The following is an 8,745-nucleotide window of genomic DNA, read 5'->3' as shown; positions in this document are numbered from 1 at the left end:
ATTTACTTTTAAATATCTTATGTAACTAATGATGTCTGCTTTGGATTATGGATAATATACCTTTAAAAACATCAAGTTTTCTCAAAAATTTTAAATAACAAATGAGATAATAAAGATGTTTTATTTATCTATAATGAACTAGCCCCATAAAGACAAAATATGATATGCATTAATACTATTATTATTTCTTTAGCTTTAAAAAGAGTTTCATTAAAGAAAAATTGTATTTAATATCATGTTGTTATGGAGTATGTATTATTAGAAATCAGATGTATAGTTTACAGGAGTACATGAAGAAATGGGCTCTCTATAATGAATCAGTGAATGAATAGAAAGCCTCTAAATGTAGTAAACTGAAGGAACTCTCATCCTTCCCAGGTCTTTCTACATTGTAGGAATCTTGGAGTTCAGTTAGATTTCTTAAGCGGACTGTTTGAATCAGGAAAGGACTGAGGAAGTTGATGAACTTAATCACCAGGCAGAGTTATGGAGCTCTTAGATCTCTGTTCTAGGCTGCAAACAGAATACAATTTATGGTCTTCAGTAGTATAGGATGATTATTTTAAGAGGATAATCAAGAAGAAGCATTTTAAAATGCTTTAAAATGTTTAAAATCATTTTTGTAAAGAATGACAAACCATAGTCTCAGAATGGGTCATTTGCACACAAGTTTATTATATAGACCTTTTCTTCACAATGGTATCTCTAATAATGGGATTTTTTACCTGAGACTGTAATGAAGTTCTGAAGGATTAAAGACTGTATGAACCTTGAAGCAGTCATTAATAAATAAGTGAGAACAAGAAGCTTTGATGAAGTGTCAGAAGGCTATTAAAACCTATCTTAATAGTATAAGAGAAATTATTTACTCCCCCAAATATAGGCAATTAAATTAAAAAAAAATTTTAAGTTATGGTATTGAAAATTTTATTTTATAATTGCATCTATCAGCAATTTAAAAGATTTCTACTGATAAACACCTGCATTCCTTGTTCATATTACTGCCTAAATTTCATTGCAAAATTAACAGTATATTGGGCAGGAAATTTTGCCCAATTCCACAAATTGTCATCACTCCTTTTTATTCTGCCTTCTCAGCACTAATTACTATTTGTGTTTACTGTCTTTCATTTCTGTTTGTTGGTATGTTGCTTAAATTATTTTATTGAGCAGTATTTTCAAAGTGTATTCTATGGACTGCTAGTCCCATAAGAAACTCTAAAAGTCTGGGGGAGGGAATGCCTTGGTGGTCCAATGGTTAGGACTTTATGCTCTTACTGCTGAGGGCCTGGGTTCAGTCCCTGGTCAGTGAACTAAGATTCCATGGGTTCAATGGTCAAGTATACTTGGGAAAAACTGTATCCTTAATTACACTCCTAGAAATGTTCAGTATATATTAGAATATTAAAGCCTTTGTAAAATTGTGTAATAAAGCAATCTATATAAAACAATCTAAAGCAGTTAATTCCCAAATTAATTAGGCCATTTGTTGTTGTTTAGTCACTAAGATGTGTGCCAACTCTTTGTGACTCCATGGACTCCTCTGTCCATGGGACTTCCCAGGCAAAAATACTGGAGTGGATTGCCATTTCCTTCTTTGGGGGGTTTTCCTGACCCAGCAGTTGAACCTGTATCTCCTGCATTGGCAGTCAGATTCTTTACTACTGAGCCACCAGGGAAACCCAAATAGGCCATGAAACCCTTAAAAAATGTAATGTATTTCTGGCGGTTACTTTGGGAAACTATCATAGAATTCTTCCATCAGAATAACTGAAAGACCTTCTAACACTTAATCGTCTTAAGATTTTTTTTCCAACAATATGATTCTCACTAACTCTAAATTTTTTTTAACCTGGGTTTGCCATAACTCCAGGTTCCAATGTGGACTTGATGATTTTGGACTCAACAATGATTAAATAAAATCAGCAGGGAACAGCAAAATCTTAAGACATCAGTGACAATTGGAATAATTTATCTATGGCAGATAGGAGTCTGATGTTTCTTTTCTGATTCTAGACTGGTAGCCAACTAGCTGAGTAACCTGCAACAAGTCACCTCACCTTTTGAGCCTTGGTTTTCTTATCTGTGAAATGCTTATCTTACTGGGTTGAGTGTATGTAAAAGTACTTAACATACAGTAAAAATATAAATACCGAGTGTTGTCATTACTGGAGACTTTTCTTCTTGGCTTGTAGGTTATCTTCAACTTCACCTAACATTTTACTCCCTTTGTCTTTCACCACTTACCTCCGTTTCCTGCCTGCCGGAATTTATGTTCCATTTCTTTGTTGATCAGCTCAGATCCCTTCACCAGAAGCCTCAGTGCCATCTTTGATTCTTCTCTCTCCCTTATTTGCAGAGCATCACGGTTTGATTCCGAAAATGAGTCTGAAATGCAGTCTCTTCCCCTGTTGCACTGGCATGGCCTTAGTCCAGGTCCCCGGCATGTCTTTGCTGGGTTGCTGTAGCAGTGTCCTATAAGGCCTTGTACCTCATGGAGCTCTCAGACTGAAAAGTGCATTTAGTGTCCTTGTGAACTGGGACACAGAGTCTAAATTCTTTAGCTTTTCTTCAGCCTCATCTCTCAACACTTGGTGTTACTTACCTTATGCTTTAGCCATAAAAAAATTTCCAAGCAGCCCTGGAAATGTCAGATCTGTTCAGAATTCCTTTTTTTCTATTTCCCTGAAATTTCTCTTCTACCTCTACCATCCCCTTTCATCTGAGAAATTCCTGCTTATCAAAGAGTTTGTTCAAATCTTGATTCCCCGTCAAGTCAAGTTTCCCTTCGTTCTCTAGGCTGATCCTTTGACTAAGCTGCTTAATTTTCTTCATATCTGTGTAGAACGTGTCTCATTTTTATTGTCTACCTTGTCATTAGAATGGAGCTAAACCCTATGTATCTTTGAATTCTCTTGCCTAGTAGTGTTTGGCATTTAGACATTTAATAAATGCTTGTTACAAGATAAAGAGCAAAAATAAGGTAAGTTTTCCTTCGAATTTGTGTTTGTAGGAATAGTTTACCTGTAAATTGTATATAATTACATTTACTTCCTGGTAGCTCAGACGGTAAAGCGTCTGCCTACAATGCGGGAGACCCAGGTTCGATCCCTGGGTCGGGAAGATCCCCTGGAGAAGGAAATGGCAACCCACTCCAGTATTCTTGCCTGGAAAATCCCATGGACTGAGGGGCCTGGTAGACTATAGTCCATGGCCTCGCAAAGAGTCGGACACGACTGAGCCACTTCACTTCACATCTACTTTGGAAATTTAGAATGCCTTAAACTTTACAAATTCAGAAAATAAAAGTTTAGTTATTGATAGTATGACTTTAGTGCCACTGAAACTGGAAAAAAGAAGTAACTCCCTTACACGCCCCCCAACCAGTCAAGTCTTTGAAACCTTTAACTTTTACACATTGAAGTTCATTTAAAATCAACAACAACAACTTCCTTTGTGTCCTTTTGAAAACCTTATTGCTCCAGTAATGTGGTTTTTCTATGTGAAGATTAATTTGCTTTATTAAATTTAGAGTTGTTTCTTGGGGTTAAGTATTTTGAAGGTTACCAAATCCGCACATTGTTCAGTTCAGCAAAAATAGTAACCTTTTCTTTGTTCTTTAAATATATTATTTTATCCTCTTAAGATAAACTCAGACAAATGTTAGAAAAAATTATCCAGGATGATTTTGAGCAAATCAGTTCCCTAGAGCTGGATACATAGAACCTAGGAGATGTAACTTGTCTCCCTTAATTTCAAAAGCAGGTTCAAATCTATATTGGGACTTGTGCATTAGTGTATTAGTTTCCTAGGGCTGCTAGAGCAAAGCACCACAGACTGAGTGGCTTAAAGACAACAGAAATTTATTCTTTCACAGTTCTGGGTGTTGGTAGGGCCATACTCTCTCTAAAGGCTCTAGGGAAGAATCCTTCCTGCCTTTTCTTTAGCTTCTGGTATATCCCAGTAACCTTTGGCATACTTTGGCTTATAGATGCCCTCACTTCAATCTTTGCCTCGGTCTTTTTCACATCTTTATGTTCTTGTCTGTTTCCTCTGCATTCAGATTTCTCGTTCCTTTCTCATACAGTACCAAGTTAGTGGATACAGGGCCTACCGTAATCCAGTGTGACCTCATCTCAGCTTGATTATATCTGCAAAGACCCAATTTTCAAATAACATCATGTTCACAGGTACCAGGGGTTAGGACTTTGGAGGGAACACAGTTCAACCCATTACATTTAGTTTTTGGTATACTGTAAAAAATTATATCCATTTTTGTTTTTCTGATTCTTCCATATATACTGACTTGCTTAAACCCTTAAAAATATATTTTTTGCATAGGCCAATTAATCACTGCTTCCTGATCTTAGACTTTAAAATTTAATTTCAGTCCAACAGCAATTTCGTGAAAAGCCAACAATTGCAGTATTTTTCAAATAGTAAAAATTCACAGGAATACAGAATTACTAACAGTCATCTGAGTAAGACTAATGTACATAACTGAGGTTGGGGTTATCATGTATAGTTTCCCTTAAATGAAAAAATAATATAAATTAACATTTAAAACCTCCATTCTTTTCTTAGGTTTCACTGATAATAAAAAGTGCAAGACTAGCAAAATAATTGAGAGAAAACATTTCCAGGTTTAATTTTAACACGTCATAACAACCCTCTGCTTTTAGATAAGATTAAGAACCAATAGAATAGTAAATATTGCAATGGATGTTAATTCGTTAATAACAGTGCAGTGCTTGTCTTGGTCACAAGCTTTACTTTAGAAAATAAGAGACACTAAAGATTGTAATCTGAATGCTCACATGATTATATGCTTCCTGTGTTACATATTAACATTTAATTTCCTAATATTCCTCGATTTTTGTGTACTGACTTGAATAGTTCTTAAATTTTCCCTTTAACATCATAAATATTACCAAAATTATAGTCCCAAATGCTTAAGTACAGAATTGTGGGAAAGGATTACAGGTAACAACTTAGATCTGAATGGTGCAGTGAATAGAAAACTTAGGAACGGAGGGGTGTTAAAAGTAGGAGATACTTTTCCTCCCAGAGTAGGTTTTTTTTTTTTCCTTTTTCAGGATAATATAAAACAAATGGAAAAGGCAAATATAAATTGTGCTACATCATTCACTTTAAACACCCCTTAGTGGCCTTCACAGAGTGCTCCAGAAACTCTTTTGTAAAGAAATATGCTCTGCAGACCCCCTGCTACAGACACCGTGTATGCATTTGTTAATGGCTTTGGTTTGTTGCTTTTTCATTTGGGGAGCGGGAAAGTATCAGACATCTGCTACTCTAGGTGATTTCTTATGTAGTCTTTTTCAATATTCTCCATCTGGTTGCTGTATGCTTCAGACCATTTTTTTTATACTGCCCATAAGCCAATGTTTAATACCAGCAATAAGAGGAGATTTAGAAAACATGGCTTTTCTATAAGTATCACAAAAATAAGCCCAGAAAAGGTCTGTCTAGCTTCCATTCCTTTGAACTAGCTTTCTAAATTTAGAAATTCTCTTCCAGAAACCATGGACTCAAAGCATTGAGCTAAATGGTATATCTGACCACAGATGTTGATGACTAAAGTTAAACACAAAATAGTATAATTCAGGAACCATTATAAACAAACAGCTGATTAATGTTTTCCTCTAGTTTTAAAATTTTAAATCAACTAAACTGCTATGAGGAACATTTATAGTTTTGGTGATTTTCTCTTTGATAAGAACAGAGCGATGGTTTTGAGAGGTATTTTGTTTCATAAATGAGATTATCCTAACATTTTTTAGGGTTAATTTCCTGTTTAAAGTTTCAAAATCCTTTCATGTTTAAGATTTTTAACTTGCTTTTACAGTACTCCTTTTTCTGCCATTTTTCTCATTTCTCTTCTTTCTGGAATGCTAGTTACAATGTGTGTAGAACTACTTTATGTTGTCCTGTACATCTCTGAGATTATTCATCTTTCTTAAAACACTTTTTTGTTGTTCTTCAAAGTGGTAATTTCTATTGCTCTGTCAATAGAATTATTAGTTATTATACTTACTCTAGAATTTCCGTTTGGATTTTGTTTTATAGTTTCCAGAGGCTCCCTATCTGAGCACTCAAGAAGACCATGTTTTCCTTTAATTCTTTGAATATGGTCACATAAACTACTTTGAAGTCTTTCCTAAACCCAACACCTGGGCCACATGGAGCCAGTTTCTAACTAAGTGGGTTTTTCCCTCAAATATGGGTCACATTTTCCCAGAATTTTTGCTGGCTAACGTCTCTGGATTTCGTTGTGTTGAGGACTGTTGGGGTTCCCTTTGTGGATCTGTCTTCTGCTTTGTTTTGGATTGTTGGGTTTTTACTCTAGTGGGCAGTTCACTTTTCTGATTTGTGTGTGTGCCTGCTCAGTCGTGTCCGACTCTACAGCCCCATGGATGGTAGCCCGCTAGGCTCCATTGTCCATGGAATTTTCCTGTCAAGAATACTGGAGTGGGTTGCCATTTCCTACTCCATGGATATTCCCGACCCAGGGATTGAATCCGCATCTCCTTCATTGATAGGTGGGTTCTTTACCACTGTGCCACCTAGGACTCAACTCAAATTTGTCTCTTCTGTGTTGTGTAGCAGCTGATATCTCTGTTCACTTTTTAGGATTTCCATATGCTGCTCTTTTAGCCTAATTCTTTCCCGTCTGCCCTACATGTGAATGGCTTGACAGACTAAATGTTTGGGCAGAGATGATGTTGAGATTTGGGGGTACAGTCTCTGGTTCCCTTACACCTAGAGATTCCCCCTTAATTTCCATGCACTCTACCAGACTCAGGCTCTGTTTCCTAACACCTTAAACGAGTAAAACTTTAGCTTTCTGATGTCTGAGCTATGTACATTTGAGGAGTAAACTCAGTTTAAGAAAAGCAGAACTTTATCCATTATAGCACTGTCTTTCAAAAGTAGATTCTCTCTCATCTCTGCCACATTACTTCACTGGAGTCTTTTCATGCATTCAGAGTTTAGCAGTCAGCCAGATGTTTGAGTAGAATTCTCAGATTTTGTGTCTCAACCTTCTGTAGTTCATTCACTTCCAGATTTCCCCCTTCATTTCCTCTTATATTCTGCTAACTTTCATCTCTAGCCTGTAACTCTTCCTTTCATTCTTCCTCACTGTCCTCATGGGAGGTTGGGGGAAAACCCTAATCCCACAACTGTACACTTTCTAGTTGTAACTTTTTAAGAGCAATAGTACTTCTGGCTTATGGTCTCTTTTAGAATAAAAGAATGTTTTCCAGTGTCTATAAATATTTTTAATTTTTTGTTTAGATAATTGTTATCTGCAGATGGTTCTCAAGACTACTGCACCACCATTACTGGAAGTTCTTGCATTTTTATAGCTCTGCTTCAGTATCTGTTGTGGCTTTGTTATCTGTGACAATAGGAGGGGATACAGTGAAGGGCTACAACTCAGATTCCACAGGTAGGCAAGAGAGCCGCTAACATTAGAAAATGTATTCTACTAAATTTAAAGATAAAAATAGCTAAATCTTGTTTAAAATACAATTTGAATATTGGGCATGTTTAAAAATCAGTTGCATTGGTTATTTGGGGGGCTTCCCTGGTAGCTTAGCTGGTAAGGAATCCGCCTGCAATGTAGGAAACCCCAGTTTGATTCCTGGGTCAGAAAGTTCCCCTGGAAAAGGGATAGGCTACCCACTCCAGTATTCTTGGGCTTCCCTCGTGGCTCAGATGGTAAACAATCCACTTGCAATGTGGGAGACCTGGGTTCGATCCCTGAGTTGGGAAGATCCCCTGGAAGAGGGCATGGCAACCCACTCCAGTATTCTGGCCTGGAGAATCCCCATGGACAGAGGAGCCTGGCAGGCTACAGTCCATGGGGTCACAAAGAATTGGACACAACTGAGCAACTAAGCATAAGCACAGTTCTTAAATCATCCTTTTTCCTCACCTAGATAACATGCTTGAGCTTAAAATATTCCCATACAAAAACATTACACAAATTTTATCTGATTAGTAGGAATTCTAAAAAATTTTTTAAGTTACCTAGGATTACTTCCAGAGAAGGCAGTGGCAACCCACTCCAATACTGTTGCCTGGAAAATCCCATGGATGGAGGAGCCTGGAAGGCTGCAGTCCGTGGGGTCTGCTAGGAGTCGGACACGACTGAACGACTTCACTTTCACTTTCCACTTTCATCCATTGGAGAAGGAAATGGCAACCCACTCCAGTATTCTTGCCTGGGGGATCCCAGGGACGGGGGAGCCTGGTGGGCTGCCATCTATGGGGTCACACAGAGTCGGACACGACTGAAGTGACTTAGCAGCAGGAGGATTACTTCAGTCTGAAAGCGTAGTACTTGGAAACAGCTATCCTTGTTTTTCTTTTTTTGCTGTTGTATTATGACTTCTTCATCAAATAAACACTGTATTCAGTTTTATCCCACTTTTTTAGCAGGAAATTCACCAAATTCTCTCCTTTTCTTTAAGCTAAAAATAAAAATAAATTTGGCCTTATTACAAAAAATTGGTTTTAAGTCACAATGAAAGGAGCTTGGTAACAGTATTCACCAGCATTTTGGCCTTTCAGTTATATTTCAGTTTCTTTCTTTTTCTTTTTTTAAGTTGTAAGATCTTTTCTTTCATTAAGTGCTTTGCTGTTTTAAAAAGTTTTCAGAATTTCTAATACTATAATATTTAACTGGTAATTATTTTACTAATAGATAATAATACTTTT

General features: G+C 36.8%; 1 protein-coding gene across 2 annotated transcripts in view; it reads left to right on the top strand.

Annotated features, from left to right (window-relative positions):
- Positions 1-8,745, top strand: part of SOS1 (SOS Ras/Rac guanine nucleotide exchange factor 1) — a 129,829-nt gene that overhangs the window by 69,728 nt on the left and 51,356 nt on the right. The gene's annotated exons all lie outside the window — the stretch shown is intronic.

The sequence above is a fragment of the Oryx dammah genome, unplaced genomic scaffold (assembly GCF_014754425.2).
Source record: "Oryx dammah isolate SB20612 unplaced genomic scaffold, SCBI_Odam_1.1 HiC_scaffold_25, whole genome shotgun sequence".
In the NCBI taxonomy this organism is placed as follows: domain Eukaryota; kingdom Metazoa; phylum Chordata; class Mammalia; order Artiodactyla; family Bovidae; genus Oryx; species Oryx dammah.
Note: the sequence above shows the minus strand (reverse complement) of the source record. Positions and strands in the feature narration are given on the sequence as shown.